The sequence below is a fragment of the Sorghum bicolor genome, chromosome 8, assembly GCF_000003195.3.
Source record: "Sorghum bicolor cultivar BTx623 chromosome 8, Sorghum_bicolor_NCBIv3, whole genome shotgun sequence".
Classification (NCBI taxonomy): domain Eukaryota; kingdom Viridiplantae; phylum Streptophyta; class Magnoliopsida; order Poales; family Poaceae; genus Sorghum; species Sorghum bicolor.
Window position 1 is genome coordinate 40,042,204 of NC_012877.2, and position 18,640 is coordinate 40,060,843.

Here is an 18,640-nt window from a genome sequence, read left to right on the forward strand (position 1 = left end):
GGCTCCTCATGCTTCTCTGTGGCTGCTCCTCGATGTCAAGAGGCCGAGCTCTCGGCCTGCTGAATTGCCGCCACTTGGAGCAGAGTCTGCACCTCGTCTCCAATGTGTCGCGCTTGGGAGTTCGATGGTTCGGGCATATTGCGTAGCAGCATTGTTGCCGCCACGACGTTCTATCCCGCTCGAGGGAAACGGCTAACGGGCTGCTCAGGCTCCCCATCTCCGACGATCTGCCGATGTACCTATCGAGCCCATCTTAGGACACTTCCGCTAGGCGGGTATGGCTGGTCCTGCTCGAGGATCTGTTCAAGCAGGACAAGACACTCGCGATCTTCGTCGAGCTTCGCTTCGAGTTCTCGTAGCTGCGCAAGTTGCGCGGTTCTGTCTTCTTGTGGAGGGGGGTCGACCTGTCCATCGTTCCCAGGCATCCTAGGGTCCTCCGTTGCTGCGGGGGCTAGACCGTTGGCGAGGGCGTCTTGCGTTTCGTCGGCAGTTTCGACACCCCCGTCGATGTTGAAGCATTCCCTAGTAGGGTCGTAGCTGTCGGATTCACAGTCGGAGTCCGGCTCGGCGGCGTAGAAGCATCCGCGCCCCTCCTCCAGCAGCCGTTGCCTGAGGGAGGTGATGATGTATCTGTCGAGGGTATCGGTAAGGGGTACCCTCAGCGATGCGCATTATGAGATTGCCCGTACGAAGGTCGAGACCCTCAATTCGACGCTCTAATCTTACGTATGCGCCGCCATCGACGGTCGCAGCCTCGAAGACGGAAATAGCGTCGAGCGAATCGGTCAGGGCTCGAGCGACGACTGCCGTCGAAAACGGAAGCGGGCTCGAGCGAACCGAGAGGCGTCGGGCGCAAGGACACTGTCCGCCGCCTGACGCGCGCACGCGGGCCGGAGCATTAAATGCACCTGACGCTTCCCCACCTAACACACGGGTCACGGAAGGCGTGATAGGGAACAAGCTTCTGTCCCATCGTTCTTTTTGCAGCCTTCCCACCGAACGATCCAGGGCGTGTCAGGACGCAGGAAACAAGGATGGAACATCTAATCGGGACCCCCTCGAGACACCCAAGGTCAGCGCTCCAGATATCAGCATATTACACGGCGTCCGACCCTCGACCGAACCGGGTCCCTTCCTAGGGACAAGTTGGGCGTCGACTAACAACACCACAGCTACCCCGCCGGATCCGCCACCATACCGTACAAGCATGCGACCTCAGAACCAGCACAAGGCGGCTGGCAGGGCAGAACGCAGGAGCACGCGTAATCATCACCGGGCTATCAAGATGGGACGGCTCGAGGCCATGCCGTACGGAAGCCTCGAGTAGGTCAGCGCTCCATGCGGCTATCGATCCCTACTCTAACATCTACGCATGTACCCTGTGTCTCTCCTTGGAGCTATAAAAGGAGAAACTCAGGAATAGAAGGAGGGGACATCACAACACAAGACCATGCTCATACGTAGTAAAGCTCCACACTTCATACCACGCTTGTATTCGCCCCTGTACAAGCACTTAGGTGCAAGATAATACAAACTCTCTCCCCCCGCTGGACGTAGGGCCTTCTCTTGCCCGAACCAGGATAAATCTCTGTGTCTTCTTGCATCACCATCCGGAAAAGGGAGCACGCATACAAATTTACTCGTTGGTGTGACCCCCCGGGGGAAAAACACCGACAGTTGGCGCGCCAGGTAGGGGTCCTGCGTGTTTTTCATCGATTTCCCACTCCTTTCCGGATGGCTACTCTTGCCTCGCCGTTTCCGCGCTCCACGGTGATTTGGTTTGGGAGTCTCGAGTTCATGTCTACGGGCTCCGGCTACGACATGATCTTGCTCTCAGTCAAAGGACCAGGAGGAGCCCGCGTTACGCCAGCACGGTTGAAGGCCCCGAGACGCCCTCATCACCACGCCTCCCCGCCTAAGAAGAGGCACGGACAGCACCACCGCGGCCCTTCTGCTTCAGCACGACCAACAACTCGTGCGAGGCAGGATGTGGGCCACAAGTCGGCAGCACCATGTGACGGAGCAACAAGTGCGACGACTCAGCACCGCGCGACGACGGGAGGGGACACGTCTCGCGCCCTCTCCCCCACCGCAGCTAGGCTACTTCCACACGGGTTGTTCTCTCCAAGGGCGGCACTGCCGTTCGGAATGGACAACGCCGCGGCGTCGCTCGCCAGGACGATATGCCCAAACGCCCAGACGTACGTGGAAAGACCCATGGTCCTCCCACATAGCTCTGAAGCACGGCGGCCGGCGTCCGAGCTGCCGGACCTTTCCCGAGTACGAGGCCTCCGTCGTCTAGGCCCTGGACGATACTCGATCACCTCCCTCAGGCAACGATTGCTGGAGGAAGGACGTGGGTGTTTCTACGCCGCCGAACCGGACTCCGACTCAGAGACAGACAGCTATGACCCTACGAGGGAATGTTATCACATCGACGGGGCGGTAGAAACTACTGACGAGACACGGGATGCTGCTGCGGGTGGTCGAGCCCCCGCGGCGCGAGAAGACCCCAGGACGCCTGGGAACGACGGACAAGTCGACCCCCCACCTCAGGAAGACAGAATCGCGCAGCTCGCGCAGCTGCGGGAGCTCAAAATGAAGCTCGACGAAGACCGCGAGCGCCTCGTCCTGCTCGAGCAAATCCTCAAACAAGACCTGCCCTCCCCGCCGGGCGGAAGTGTCCGCAGACGCGCTCGAGAGGTACATCGACAAATCGTCGGTGACGCAGAGGCGGAGCAACCTGTCAGCCGTTTCCCTCGAGCAGGCCAGAATGTAGTGGCAGCGACGATGCTGCTACGTAACATGCCAGAGCCGTCGAATTCCCAGGCCCGACGCATTCGAGATGAAGTTCAGACATTGCTCCAGGTGGCAGCAGTTCAACAAGCCGAAAGTTCGGCGTCTCGACGACGAGGAGCTGCCACAGAGAAGCGCGACGAACAGCCTCTAAACGAAGAGGAGGTGTCAGTCCATCAACAACCTCCCCCTCGAGGTAGAAAGACCGCTCTCATCCTCCCTGCCGACAATCAGCGTCGACACGACGCGCGGCACGACATCAAAGAAAATAGACGCCGCCGGCACGGAGACGCGGAAGAACGTGGTTATAGCGCGCATCGTGGTGGGAGATACGACAGCGACGAGGACCGGGTGGCCCCCGAGCCACCAGGCCCGCGGGTGTTCAGCAGGGCGATTCGCAGCACGCCCCTGCCCAATCCGTTTCGACCCCCGACCAGCATCGCGAAGTACAACGGAGAAACCAAACCAGAGTTATGGCTGGCCGATTTCAGGTTGGCCTGTCAGCTAGGTGGCGCTCGAGGTGATGACCGAGCCATCATCAGACAGCTACCCCTTTTCCTCTCCGACACCGCCCGTCGATGGCTCGAGGAACTCCCTGCCAATCAGATCCACAACTGGTTTGATCTGGTCTGAGTCTTCGAGGGTAACTTCAAAGGGACCTACATACGGCCAGGGAACTCGTGGGACCTCAGTAAATGCAAGCAGAAGTCAGGAGAAACTCTTCGGGAGTACGCTCGACGCTTCTCGAAGCAGCGCACTGAGTTGCCGCACATCCCTGACCACGACGTCATCTTGGCGTTTGTCTCGGGCACCACCAGTCGAGACTTGGTGCGGGAATTAGGTCGCAATCGACCTCAGACCGTCGACGAGCTGATGGACGTAGTAGCTAACTACGCGGCAGGGGAGGAGGCAGTCGGCGCCTTCTTCAGCTCAGAAGGAAGAAAAGGCAAGCAGCCCATCGGTGAAGATGGGACTTCCAGTCGAGGCCTCAAGAAAAATAAAAAGAAGCAGAAAGTGCGGCAGTTCCACCGGGAAGATTCAGATGACAACCTCGTCGCCGCCATGGATCGAAAGAAGCCGCGAGGCCCTCCGGATGGAGGCATCTTTGACAAGATGTTGGAGGAGCCGTGCCCTTACCATAAGGGGGGCGCCAACCACAAACTCAAGGACTGTCGTATGCTGAGAAAGCATTTCGACGGTCAGGGGTTCAAAAAAGATACGCGTGATGACTCCAAGAAAGAGAAGGCTGGCGGCAAGGAGGACAACAAAGATGACGACGGCTTCCCCGCCGTCCACGACTGCTACATGATCTATGGCGGGCCCTCGACTCGGTTGACCACGAGGCAGCGCAAAAGGGAGCGTCGCGAAGTCTTTGCAGCAAGAATGGCGGTGCCCCAATACCTTAGCTGGTCGAGCACTCCCATCACTTTCGACCAAGAAGACCACCCTGACAAGGTAGTCGCCCCAGGCGTCTACCCGCTCGTCGTCGACCCCATCATCGTCAACACCCGACTCTCGAAAGTGCTGATGGATGGTGGCAGCAGCCTCAACATCATCTACCTCGAGACCCTCGATCTCCTCGGCATCGATAGAGGACGCCTCCAGCCAAGCGCCGGCGGTTTCCATGGCGTCGTACCAGGGAAAAAGGCACTGCCAGTAGGTCGAATCGACCTACCGGTTTGCTTCGGCACGGTGGCCAACTTCAGGAAGGAGAACCTCACCTTTGAGGTGGTTGGGTTCCGAGGCACGTACCACGCCATCATCGGGCGCCCGGGCTACGCCAAGTTCATGGCTATACCCAACTACACATACTTGAAGCTGAAGATGCCTGGTCACAAAGGCGTCATCACTGTCAGTTCCTCCTTCGAGCACGCATACGAGTGCGACGTCGAGTGCGTCGAGTACGGGGAGGCGGTCGAGAGCTCCACCGAACTCGTTGCAAAGCTTGAGGCCATGGCCGCTGAGGCTCCAGAGCCTAAGCGTCATGCGGGCAGCTTCGAGGCGGCGGAAGGAACTAAGAAGATCCCGCTCGACCCCAACAACTCCGACGGCAAGGTGCTGACGATCAGCACCGACCTCGACCCCAAATAGGAAGCCGTGCTCGTCGACTTTCTCCGTGCAAATGCTGATATGTTTGCATGGAGTCCCTCGGACATGCCAGGCATACCGAGGGAAGTCGCCGAGCACTCCTTGGAGATTCGAGCCGGTTCCAAGCCAGTGAAGCAGCGGTTGCGCCGATTCGACGAGGAAAAGCGCAAGATCATTGGCGAGGAAGTCCACAAGCTTTTGACGGCCGGATTCATCAAGGAGGTTCATCATCCTGACTGGTTAGCGAACCCTGTATTAGTTAAGAAAAAGAATGGGAAAATGAGGATGTGTGTCGATTATACTAGTTTGAATAAAGCATGTCCAAAAGTTCCCTTTCCATTGCCACGCATTGATCAGATTGTCGATTCTACCGCGGGATGTGAAACCCTTTCTTTCCTTGATGCTTATTCTGGTTACCACCAAATAAAAATGAAAGAGTCCGACCAGCTCGCGACCTCTTTCATCACACCTTTCGGGATGTATTGCTACGTGACCATGCCATTTGGGCATCGAAACGCGGGAGCCACGTATCAACGTTGCATGCTCCACGTATTTGGCGAACATATAGGCTCAACGGTCGAGGCCTACGTCGACGACATTGTCGTCAAGTCAAAGCGACGAGGAGACCTGATCCAGGACCTCGAGGTTGCCTTCAGCTGCTTACGCACCAGCCGGATCAAGCTCAATCCCGAGAAGTGCGTTTTCGGCGTGCCTCGAGGCATGCTCCTAGGATATATCGTTTCGCAGCGCGGTATCGAGGCCAACCCCGAGAAAGTCTCGGCCATCACGAAAATGGGGCCAATCCGAGACATCAAGGGTGTGCAGAGAGTCACGGGGTGCCTGGCGGCTCTGAGCCGTTTCATCTCGAGACTAGGAGAAAAGGCATTACCATTATATCGACTCCTAAAGAAGGTCGAGCGCTTTTCTTGGACCCCTGAGGCCGAGGAAGCACTCGAAAAACTGAAAAAGACGCTGACCTCGGCACCAGTCCTGGTTCCACCTCAACGTGCAGAGCCGCTGCTCCTCTACGTCGCGTCGACGACCCAGGTCGTCAGCGCGGCGGTGGTGGTCGAGAGGCAGGAGGAGGGACACGCGTTACCGGTTCAGAGGCCAGTATATTTCGTCAGCGAGGTGCTTTCGGAAACCAAAGCACGTTACCCCCAAATCCAGAAGCTGATTTATGCCGTAATCCTTGCCCGTCGCAAGCTGCAGCATTACTTCCTCGGCCACCCCATCACGGTGGTCTCGTCTTTTCCTTTAGGCGAAATAATCCAGAGCAAAGAAGCCACGGGAAGAATAGCAAAATGGTCCGTCGAGCTCATGAGTGAGACTCTCACTTATGCGCCTCGAAAGGCCATCAAATCGCAGGCCCTGGTAGACTTCATCGCAGAATGGACGGACACCCAGCTCCCCCCAACCCAGGTCCAGGCGGAACTATGGACGATGTATTTCGATGGGTCGCTCATGAAAACAGGAGCCGGAGCCGGCCTGCTGTTCATCTCACCCTTGGGCGTCCACATGAGGTACATAATCAGGATTCATTTTGCCGCATCTAACAATGTCGCAGAATATGAGGCCCTCGTCAACGGTCTCAAGATCGCTATCGAGTTAGGAGTCCGACGCCTCGACGTCCGAGGCGACTCCCAACTCGTCATCGACCAGGTAATGAAAACCTCGAGTTGCCACGACCCAAAAATGGAAGCGTACTGCAAGGAGGTCCGTCGACTCGAAGACAGGTTCCACGGCCTCGAGCTTGTCCATGTCGCTCGACGCTACAACGAGGCAGCCGACGAACTCGCCAAGATCGCATCTACCAGAGGCACAGTGCCGCCTGATGCATTCTCAAAGGATCTTCACGAGCCATCCGTCGACCTAGGCACGGGGGCTGGCGTCGACACCACCATCGCCCAACCAACCAATGCTGTCGATGCGCTCTTGATGGAGGAAGAGGTGATGGAGATAGAACGACGACCGGGTCGACCATTCGATTGGCGCACACCGTTCCTCGACTGCCTTATCCGCGGTGAGTTGCCAGAAGACAAGACAGAAGCTCGTCGTATCGCTCGACGGGCCAAATCATATGTGATCTATGGTGAAGACAACGAGCTATATCGACGGAGCCCGACGGGGGTCTTACAACGTTGCATCACCGTAGAGGAAGGCCGAAAACTCCTCGATGACCTGCACTCGGGGGCTTGTGGCCACCACGCCGCCCCACGGACCCTTGTAGGAAACGCTTTTCGGCAAGGCTTTTACTGGCCAACGGCCGTGGCGGATGCCATCGAGCTCGTACGCTCGTGTCATGGGTGCCAATTCTACGCCAAACAGACGCATCTGCCCGCCCACGCTCTTCAGATGATCCCCATCACCTGGCCGTTTGCGGTATGGGGGCTCGATTTAGTAGGACCTCTACAAAAGGCGAAAGGAGGGTATACCCATTTGCCGGTGGCCATCGACAAGTTCTCCAAATGGATCGAGGCTCGACCCATCACCAACATCCACTCCGAGCAGGCCGTCCTTTTCTTCTCCGACATCATCCATCGGTTTGGGATCCCCAATGTCATCATCACCGACAACGGCACCCAGTTCACCGGCAGAAAGTTCTTGGATTTCTGCGATCAGCATCACATCCGTGTGAACTGGTCCGCAGTAGCCCACCCTCGAACTAACGGCCAGGTCGAGCGTGCCAACGGCATGATTTTGCAAGGACTCAAGCCAAGGATCTACAATCGATTGAAGAAATTCGGCAAGAAATGGGTCGAGGAGCTTTCCTCAGTCCTATGGAGCCTTAGGACAACGCCAAGCAGGGCCACAAAATACACCCCGTTCTTCATGGTCTGAAGCTATCCTCCCCACAGACCTCGAGTATGGGTCACCACGACTCAAGGCTTACAACGAGCAATCGAACAAAGAGACTCAGGAAAACGCGGTCGACCAACTCGAGGAGGCTCGAGACATGGCCCTCCTCAACTCTGCTAGATATCAGCAGAGACTCCGACGCTACCACGACAAGCACGTGCGCAAGAGGGACCTCAACGTAGGCGACCTTGTCTTACGATGCCGACAAAGCAACCAAGGACGCCACAAGCTGACCCCACCTTGGGAAGGCCCGTATGTGGTGGCCGAGGTCCTTAAGCCAGGAACGTACAAATTGGCAGACGAAAAGGGGGCAGTCTTCACCAACGCATGGAACATCGAACAGCTACGTCGATTCTACCCCTTGAAGTCCTAGACTTACGATCCTACTTTTTGAACGAAGACTTTGTAAATGAACGCATGAATAAATAAAGTCTTTCCCTCGAGCGGCTTCTTTCTGTACCAAAAATAGTTACGAGTTATAGTTTCGACGTCGAAAGGGGATGCCGACCATGACCCATCATAGTCCGCACCCCCTCGGGGGCTACCAGAGGGACGACCCCTCCCCAAGCGTCGAAAAAGCTAAGAAATTTTCTTTTCTTGCTTGGTAAACCTTGCACGGTTCGAGTAGCCAAGGCACCTCGAGCCCCTCAAAGGCCGAGGGATAATGAGCCGGAAAACTCCCACGCCCCTGGGCTACGGAAACTCTACTCACTTCCTCACCCTTGAGGAAATCGAGGTTGTTTCTGACGAAAGGTCGAGCAAGGGATACAAACGTAGGAACAAAGAGAAACAAAGGAACCTCGAGCGGAAAGACAAATAAGCAGTTAACAATTACGAAAAGATACTATATCACGTAACAGCAAAATTAATAAAGTATCGTACAAGGGGCCTCAGGCGCACTGAGCAGGCTCGCAGGCCTCAGTCAGCGGCACGATCCTCACCGCCCTCGCCTCCGCCCGAGCTAGCCTCAGGAGGGAGCACCTCAGGCTCGAAGAGCTTGGCCAACCTTTCCCCAGGAGCCTCCGCATCGTCGATCAAGGCATGGAGCCTCTCCTCGTTCTCCGCGTCGGTCTTGGAAATGTCGGTGACGAAGCCATGGGACACCACCTCCATGTCGTAGGAGAAGCCCGAGCAGACAACCGCCATCGCCCGCTTCACCCCGATGTGGAGGGCGTCCCGCACCCGATCTCGCAGCGTTGCGCCTATGTAGCACAACTGGTCGATCAGGGCGTCGCCTCGAGCGTCCTCCCTCGACTCATCCATAGGCTCGACCTCCCAAGAGGTCGAGAGATCGCTTATCGCCGTCCGCACTCGACGGTTCAAAGCAACCTCAGCCTCGAGCTGAGCCTTGGCGTTGCGAGCCTCGGCTTGGGCGGCCAGGAGTTCGTCCTTGAGCCCTATAAATGCCAATACAAAGAAGCTTTAGGAAAAACTCAAGCACACCTCGAAAAGGAAATTCGACAAAGGAAACATACCTTTGATGCTCTCCTCTAGGGCCGTGTTCTCGCCGACCAATCTGGTGTTGGCACGCTCGATCTCTCTGTTGGAGCGCGCCAGCTCAGTATTGGCGACGTGGAGATCTTCGATCACCCTGCCAGCCTGAGCGACGGCTCCACTCTTCTCCAGCAATTCTCCCTTCAGACGCTCGACGTCGTCAGAGAGACTGCGGGATCGAGCTCGCTCCATCTCGAGGTCTTCGAGGGCCTTCTTCTTTGTGTCCTCGGCGGCACCCCTAGCGACCTCATTGTCCACGAACGCCACTTTCATCTTTTGGAAGGTATCGCGGAGGGAGTCCAGGTCGGTTTGGAGAAGGCCCTTCTCCTTGTCCAGGTCCGCAATGACGCTCTTGTAGGACAGGGCCTCCTCCCGGGCTCTGGACGCGGCCTCCTCGACCGTAAGAGCCCGCTCCCGTAGCTGCATCGCCTCCTCCTCCGCCTTCTTCGAGACCTCCCGGGCCTCGGCCAAAGCAGCCTCCCTCGCCTTCTTCTCCTCCTTGAGTGCTATGAGATCTTTGTAAGCTTTAAGCAGCTTTTCCTGCGACTCGAGGAGTTGATCCTTGAGGAGGGGAAGCTGCTCCCATCCGCCCTCGTGGCATGTATGAAGCTGGACTTGATGCGAGAGGTCTCTTTCATATCCTGCGAATCAGGGGTCAGATGGATTAGAATACAGAAACCAGAAAGCACCATAAAGATTGGAGTTCGAGAGACACTTACAAAATAAGCTGGCCCGAGCCCGTTGTTGATGACGTCCGATAGGAGCCCCACCACGTGTTTCATCCAAAGGCGGAGCTCCTCGACATGCTCCCACTTCTCGACCTCCTTCTTGTCGTCGAGGAAGATATTGGGCTCGGACGGGTCGGTGGAAGCTCGGATACGAATCCGATCGGGACACCAGTTCTCCATCTCCCGATCAGCCCGCACCTTGACGCCGCGGAGAAAGTTCTCGACGGTCTCGAGGGAACCCCCGTGGCGCAAGAAGAGGTCGGCGAGGCAAGGGAACCGCCCGTCGTCGTCCACCGTCTTCCACGTACCGTCCTTGCTCCCAGACGACCCGATCTCATCCTCCTCAGAGGGAAAGCGGTCCTCCCATGCTCGACGCTCCCGGAGGAACCCTGGGGCGATCCCGTCCATGCCGTAGATCGTCCTCTTGATCTCGGACTCGGGGTCGGTGGGGGTGCGCATCATGCAGGCGAGCGCCACCACTCCATCCGCTCGCCCCGACTCTGCCCGGATCGCGGCAGGCGCCCCCGGGAGGAGCCACGCTGGGGTGGGAGGTCCGTACACCGGCAAATTTCCCTCTTGATCGCCGGGCTCTTGCGACGCCAGTGGCGCCGGTTCGGCCAAACCTTGAGGCGGGGGCTCGAGTGGCTCGTCCTCTTGGCCCCCCAGCTGCTGTTGCTGCCCCAGCTGCTGCTGCTGCTCCTCCTGCTGATGCTGCAGCTGCTCCTCCGGCTGGGGTCGCTGCTGCTGCTCCAGTGACGGCTGTGTCGCCTCGTGCTCCCGCTCCTCCTCCTCCACCATCTTCCTTTGCGCCTCGAGAGCTTGAAGGCCTGCAGGCCAGGGAGTCCGTCCCGCGACGTTGGGGGTCGATGCTTCTTCCTCCATAGGTCGAGCGCCCTAGACGCTTCGTTGCCATCAGACGTATCGCTGATGGTGATGGGTTCCCCCTCGACCCCCAATCGAGAGGGCTCGGGGGCTCCCTCTGACGCTCGCGTCTGGGGGGCCGCATCATGAGTCGGCGGCGGCGGAGTAGGCGCGGGACGAGATGAAGCCCTCTCGACGCCGGCTGGAGGTTGGGTGCTGGATGAGCCTACAAAACAAAGGGTAAGGGTCAGACGTTATGATAACCAACGCAAGAATATCGCGACGCCCGGGAATTAACTACGAACCTGGTTCCGTGGAGGCGGCACCTGTTCTGAGCCTCTTGGCCATAGACGGTTGGACCTGCTCAAGGGTCCGCTTCAGCCTGAGAAAAGGTCGGCATATGAGGAAAGGTGGAAGAATGGGAAGACAAAAACCGCAACATCAAAAAAGGCTTACCCCACGGGGAGAACGGCTCGCCTTCCGCCACCCCGACCAGCGGGCCTCGAGCCACCCCGCGTCGGAGCTCCGGGCCCCTCGAGGGCACGAACCGGCTTAGGTACGTCGGTCCCCGCCTGGCGGACGCCAGGACCCGCGCTCTTATGGCCGGCGTCTCCTCTCTCAGAGGCCGCGGCGCGACCACGGGTTAGCGGCCCCGACGCCTGGGACCTAGCCGGATCGCTCTCCCTGGGCACCGGGGGAGGGCGCGGTGCGTCTTGTCCCGCCTTGGCGCGGGAGGGGTGTCGGCCCGGGGACGACGAGATCTGCTCGGACCCTCCTCTGGCGCCTCTGTCCGGGGGGCGTCGGCGTCGCCTCGAGGCGGGCCCTCGAGAATCCGATCGAGGCGCGACGCCATCCCCTCGGAGTCGTCGCTGTCCTCGTCGTCATCGTTGGGGGATTCTTCCTCAGGCTCCCCCCTCTGCCTAGATTTGGCTCGACGCGCCTCTAATGCTTGGCGGTCGAGGTTCTTCTTCTTCTCCCCCTTCTTTGCGGAGTCCTTGGCAGACTTCAGCTTTTCGGCGGATTGGCGCCGTTTGTCGCGATCGACCTCGTCCTCCTTTACCGGAGGCCTCGAGGACCGGACATCAATCCGACCCTGCCAAAACTAAGGTAGACTTAGAAAAAAGAGAGGGGAGAAAGGAAACCTAGAATCGGGGATGCGCGTAAGAAGAAAGCGTACCAGATCGATCGAGCCTGCGTCAGGTCTCATGGGGAAGCCGTTGACATGCTCCGGCTGAAAATCACCGGCAATTGCGGCCCTGACTCGGGCCGCGACTTCGTCGTCCGCCGGAGGCTCGTTGGACATCCGACATGCCTCGAGGTCCCGAGATGAGACGCCAGGGCCCATCTCGTCCATCCTCAACGGTCGTGACATCAGAGGGAGAACTCTCCGATGATGGACGGCCGAGAGGACGAGGGCGGCGGTCAAACCTTCCTGGCGAAGCTTCTTCAGGGCATCGAGGAGAGGGTCGAGCCGAGACTGATGAGCTTGGACGACGCCGTACGTCCAGTCCGCTGGACGCTCCAAGATCAGACGGCCCGAGTAGGAAGGCAGGAGGTTGTCGTCGTTCCGCAGGTAGAACCATTGGGAGTCCCAGCCGGCGTGGTTGGTCGACAACCCTACCGGGATGTACTCCCGCGGCCGGTCCGTCTTCCCCGTCTTCTGCACCAGATTGAGGCAACCCGCCCGCACGGGCTTCCTTACGCCCGTGGTTCCGGTGGGGGCGTGAAACAGCTCGCCCCTGTAGAGGTGGAGCCACAGCTCCCAGTGCGGCATCATCCCCAGGAAGCCCTCACACACGGCGGCGAAGACCGCCGCTACGGTGATGGCGTTCGGAGAGAAGTGCTGGAGCTCCACCCCATAATGGAAGCAGAGGGCCCGCATGAAGCGGCTTGGGGGCGCGCCCAGACCGTGGCGGTGAAACTTGGCGAACGACACCACGTAGCCCTCGGGCGGCTGAGGCGCCCTGTGACTCGCCGGCGGCGCGATCCACTCTGGCGACGACAGCGAGGTGCGGCGGCGCAGCAGTCCCTCCTTCTCAAGCTCTAACAGCCGTCGCTCCGTCATCGACGACGGGCGCCAGTCGTCGGCGGCGACGAGTCTTACAGGCATCTCGGCTAAAGGGACGGTGGGTTCGCTACAGCTCGAGGGGGCGTGTGCGCGTGAGATGGCGAGAAAGCAAAGGCAGCGAAGGAATAAGAGCGAGAAGGCGGAAGGGAGAGGAACGGCGGTGACGCGACGACGTATCTATAGGCAGCTGTCCGCCAACGGACAGATCCGAGAAGTGAGGTAACTCCCCCCATAAATGCGCCGCCTGACAGTCCTCTCTCTCTCCTCACAGGCCGGACTCTCCGAATTCCTCGCCGATACGGTGTCGTAACGTCATCCGCCTAAAAAGGCGCGCCCAACGGGCAGAAAGGCGAACCGCCACGGCCGTTTCCTTCCCTCGTAAGCCAAGGGACGTAACCACAAAAGTCTCGAGAGGTCGATGGCTGGCCCGCCAAAAGGGCTCGATAGCCGATCTCGAGCGCCAGAGTCAGGGATCCCCAGCGAGCGGTCGAAGATCGAGGCCCGCCTCGAGGACTCGCTGGCGATGTTCAAGGTAGGGTCGAGACAGTCGAGAGGAATCCCCCCGACGGGAGGCATCGAGCCGCCGGTCTCTATCGAATGAGACTGGTATCCCCGACCACGTCGACCCTGCTTTATGAGGACGCCTCCGGGCTACAGCTGACCCCCTCGAAAGGGGCACAGGTTCTCACTTGGACTACCCGCTAGGAACTCAATTTGGGATGGAAGACGCTCGCTCTATCGAGAGTACGTCGAAACCCCCGGGCAAAAACGAGCCAGTCAGAATCTTCCACCACTGGTGTCGAAAGCGTTTCTGCGAATTAGACAACATAACCCTCGAAGGAGTCAAAAACTCCTCCGAGGGCTCGGGGGCTACTGTCGAGGGTATCGGTAAGGGGTACCCTCAGCGATGCGCATTATGAGATTGCCCGTATGAAGGTCGAGACCCTCAATTCGACGCTCTAATCTTACGTATGCGCCGCCATCGACGGTCGCAGCCTCGAAGACGGAAATAGCGTCGAGCGAATCGGTCAGGGCTCGAGCGACGACTGCCGTCGAAAACGGAAGCGGGCTCGAGCGAACCGAGAGGCGTCGGGCGCAAGGACACTGTCCGCCGCCTGACGCGCGCACGCGGCCGGAGCATTAAATGCACCTGACGCTTCCCCACCTAACACACGGGTCACGGAAGGCGTGATAGGGAACAAGCTTCTGTCCCATCGTTCTTTTTGCAGCCTTCCCACCGAACGATCCAGGGCGTGTCAGGACGCAGGAAACAAGGATGGAACGTCTAATCGGGACCCCCTCGAGACACCCAAGGTCAGCGCTCCAGATATCAGCATATTACACGGCGTCCGACCCTCGACCGAACCGGGTCCCTTCCTAGGGACAAGTTGGGCGTCGACTAACAACACCACAGCTACCCCGCCGGATCCGCCACCATACCGTACAAGCATGCGACCTCAGAACCAGCACAAGGCGGCTGGCAGGGCAGAACGCAGGAGCACGCGTAATCATCACCGGGCTATCAAGATGGGACGGCTCGAGGCCATGCCGTACGGAAGCCTCGAGTAGGTCAGCGCTCCATGCGGCTATCGATCCCTACTCTAACATCTACGCATGTACCCTGTGTCTCTCCTTGGAGCTATAAAAGGAGAGACTCAGGAATAGAAGGAGGGGACATCACAACACAAGACCACGCTCATACGTAGTAAAGCTCCACACTTCATACCACGCTTGTATTCGCCCCTGTACAAGCACTTAGGTGCAAGATAATACAAACTCTCTCCCCCCGCTGGACGTAGGGCCTTCTCTTGCCCGAACCAGGATAAATCTCTGTGTCTTCTTGCATCACCATCCGGAAAAGGGAGCACGCATACAAATTTACTCGTTGGTGTGACCCCCCGGGGGAAAAACACCGACAGTATCGCCCATGTCCTAAGCGGCGGAGGCCTCGTACCTGAGAGAAATCCGGCAGCTCGGACGTCTGTTGCCGTGCTCCAGCGTCGCGTGGGAGGACCATTGGTCTTTCCACGTACGTTTGGGCGTTTGGACATATCGTCCTGGCGAGTGATGCCACGGTGTTGTCCAGACCGAACGACAGCGCTCTTCTTGGGGCGAACAGCCCATGTGGAAGTAGCGTCGTGGCAGGCGAGAGTGTGCAAGGCGCGCCGTCTCCCATCGTCGTCGCACGATCCTCGTGGCGTCGGGCCGACATACCCGCGGTTTCGGAGCGTGGGGCTGTCGGCTTCTGCGTCCCCTCCCGCCTGGCACGAACTGGCGATCGTGACGAGGCAGAGGGGTGATGGTGGCGCTGTCCACGCCTCTTCTTAGGCGGGGAGGCGTGGTGGTGAGGCCGTCTCGGAGCCCTCAATCGTGCTGGCGCAATGCGAGCTCCTCCCGGTCCTTTGACCGAGAGCAGGATCATGTCATAGCCAAAACCGGTAGACATGAACTCGAGGCTCCCGAACCAAATCACCGTGGACCGCGGAATCGGCGAAACGAGAGTGGCCATCTGGAAAGGAATGGGAAATCGGTGAAAAACACGCAGGACCCCTACCTAGCGCGCCAACTGTCGGTGTTTTCCCCCCGGGGGATCACACCAATGAGTAAAACTTGTGTGCGTGCTCCCCTTTCCAGATGGTGATGCAAGAAAATACACAAAGATTTATCCTGGTTCGAGCAAGAGAAGGCCCTATGTCCAGCGGGGGAGGAGAGTTTGTATTATCTTGCACCTAAGTGCTTGTACAGGGGTGAATACAGGCGTGGATGGATGGTGAGGGAGTATGGTTGCTCTACTACGTATGTCTTGTGTTGTTCTGTGTTCCTGGGCTTCCCCTTTTATAGTTCCAAGGGGAGGCCTAGGTTACATGCAAAGGTGACAGAGTAGGGGTCGATAGGGGTGCGGCGTGGCCTCGAGCCGTTTTGTCTTGGTACCTTGATGATGATTACGCATGCCCCTGAATCCCGCTCCTGTGCATCGTCCTAGACTGGTTTATCTGTTGCACGCTTGTACGTCGTGGTTGCAGCTATGTCGGAGTGGTTGACGTGCTGTCATTCGTCGCCCGATCCTTCCCCAGGATGGAAACATGCCTACTCGAGGGTCAGGCGCCGTGTAACGCCTTACTGGCCAGAGCGCTGACTTTGGGCGTCTCGAGGGGAATCTTGACTGGACGTTCCGAACCACTCCCTGCGCCCTGCCATGTTCTGGCTTATTTGGTGGGAAAGGCTGCAAAAAGAACGACAGGACGGGTGCTTGTTCCCTATCACGCTTCCCGTGACTGACGGGTTAGCTGAGAATCGCGGCAGGCGCATTAAATGCCCTGGTTCCCGTGCCCGCGTCAGGCGGCGGGCGCGTCCTTGCGCTCGAGGCCTTTTGATTCGTAAGAGCCTGTTTCAGTATTCGATGGTAGCCGGCGCTCGAGCCCTAGTCGATTCGCAGGATGCTCTTTCCGTGTTCGTGGCTACGGTCGTCGAGGACCGTGCGTACAACTGGGGGGGCATCGAGTCGGAGGCCTCGACTTTTGTACGGATGCTCCCGCTAAGTACATCAGTTAGGGTACGCCTTACTGATATCCTCAACACCATGTTTCTCAAAATGTGTCCTACTCATAGATGCAAGGCAGAGATCAAGTGCATGGGTCCTGTTGGTGGAAAACACCAACAGAACCAAAAGTATATTTATTCTTCTCTATCCTTAAGCATAGGGAGCAAGACAAAGTTGATGGGTGATAAGTTCATGAGTGTAGTATTTAAAACATTTGTTAGATCAGATCGCTCAACCTTATGGAAAGATAATCTATCTATGTATATGTCTTTTTATTTATATCTTCCCAAAGATTGAATGTGCAATATTTTAGCTCATATGATTAGGAGTGTGGGATCATGGAGGTAGTACTAGTAACAAAGATTAAAGGACTAAACATGCTGAATCAGTTGGGTTGGTTAATTTGGAGTTATAAATCATACATGTTTGTCTCTTTATTTATGTGAACGCCAGAACCAAGGAGAAGCTTATAAAAGTGATAGTGACATATCTTAAGATGTTACCTTAATTGAAGAGTGATGGTACGATCTCACCTTGTGGAAGCTTCCCATTCGCAGTGGTTGTGTATCTTGTTTATGTACTTTGTCTCCTTCCATGGATCATCTATCTATGATGAATGAGCTATGTCTTCTTGTGCAAATTGTTAAACTTCATGTGTCTCTCTCTTCATCTCCGATGTGAGTTTATCTCAGGACTTCCCAAATCGATATTGAAACTTTTTCTGCAGGGGTTAGTCCGACAAAATATACCAATGTCTACACAAGCAGTTTTTAGTTCAATAACCGAACTAGACTCCATGTCTAATCAGATTAAGGAAGGTTGTTTAACCTAAGCACCATGCTTAATTTAAAAGCCAATATAAGTATGTGCAATACTTCCAAACTAACACTTACTAGGATAAACAAAGGTAGCGTGATGGTATTTATAGAGATCTACTCAAGTGTAGATGAAGTAGTGTGATTAGTATTTAACAAATTGAGCATGTCTCAAAGGTAGGGACAACCAACATAGCAACATGACAAAGGATGTTTTTATGTAAGGTACTCCCCCAAGCTTGAATTTTGCAAAATTCAAGTTTAGATGAGTTTAATTCAGTGTTGCATGATGATTGGTTGGACATACCTTGTACTTGCTTGTCGTTCATCTGGTCTTCTTGTTCCAATCCTAGAAAGGTTAGCGACAAGAATACCCGAAGGAATATTTTTACAATTATCATTATATGCTCAATACACCAGGTAATGTTGCAAATAATTAAAAGCTCATGTTACGATCTGCTTGTTGATATTTGGGAACGCAATAAGGAATTGATCCGCAAGCGCACGGATATCGGAGAGCACTTCACCCGGGAGGTTATCCTGAGCATCGTATTTATTTTTTTACCACTAGGAGAAAGAGTGCATCTGACTAACCGGTCTATTACTACTAACCCTTTAGGCAACAAAGAATGTCTCTCGATGTGAGTGGTAAATAGAGAAGACTGCAACCGTAGTCTCCCTCTAACCTTGGTAAGGATGATCTACTGTTCTATTGGGGAGGCTAACGGAATCTAACACCACAAAGGATGTTCAACCCGCACCTATAAATCCTATACTTCCTGCTAACGAGATATGGTCTGCAAAGGTAACTCGGAATTATCACGTCCTCACTACTACCACGGTCTAGCTGGTCAGGGAATATCTATGAGTACCCCAGCCTAAACACCACGTTTACGCCAGCAATGATTACTCTAAACTCTACGTGAAGAGATTAAACTAAACTCATAAACCAGAAGAACAATAAAACAAGAACTTACTAGAATTTAGAAGTCAAAATACTGAAGAATCCTAGGAGCAAGCTTCGGGTTAGGAGAACTTGATCCCGCAGGTACAAGCTTGGAGTAGACACCAACAGGCCGGGCTTCCTCCAATCTACACCTCCACTCTATCTCTCTCAATCTAGTAGAAACTAGAAGATCTATTTCTACTTTACATTGGTTGCTAAGCCTAAAAAGAAATATTATTTAGAGAAGAGGTTTTCCTTCGAGGGCACCCCTCAATCTCTATGATAATTCCTTATCTTCTCCAGGGGCCAGGGGGTCTCCTTATATAGTGCTCCTCCTCTATGCGTTTTTGGGTTGGTAGGCGAGGTGGTACTACATTATCTTTGATCCATTAGGTCAGTGGAACATCGTGTGCGAAGAGAGTCCCGAGCGGAATCCAACAGGGG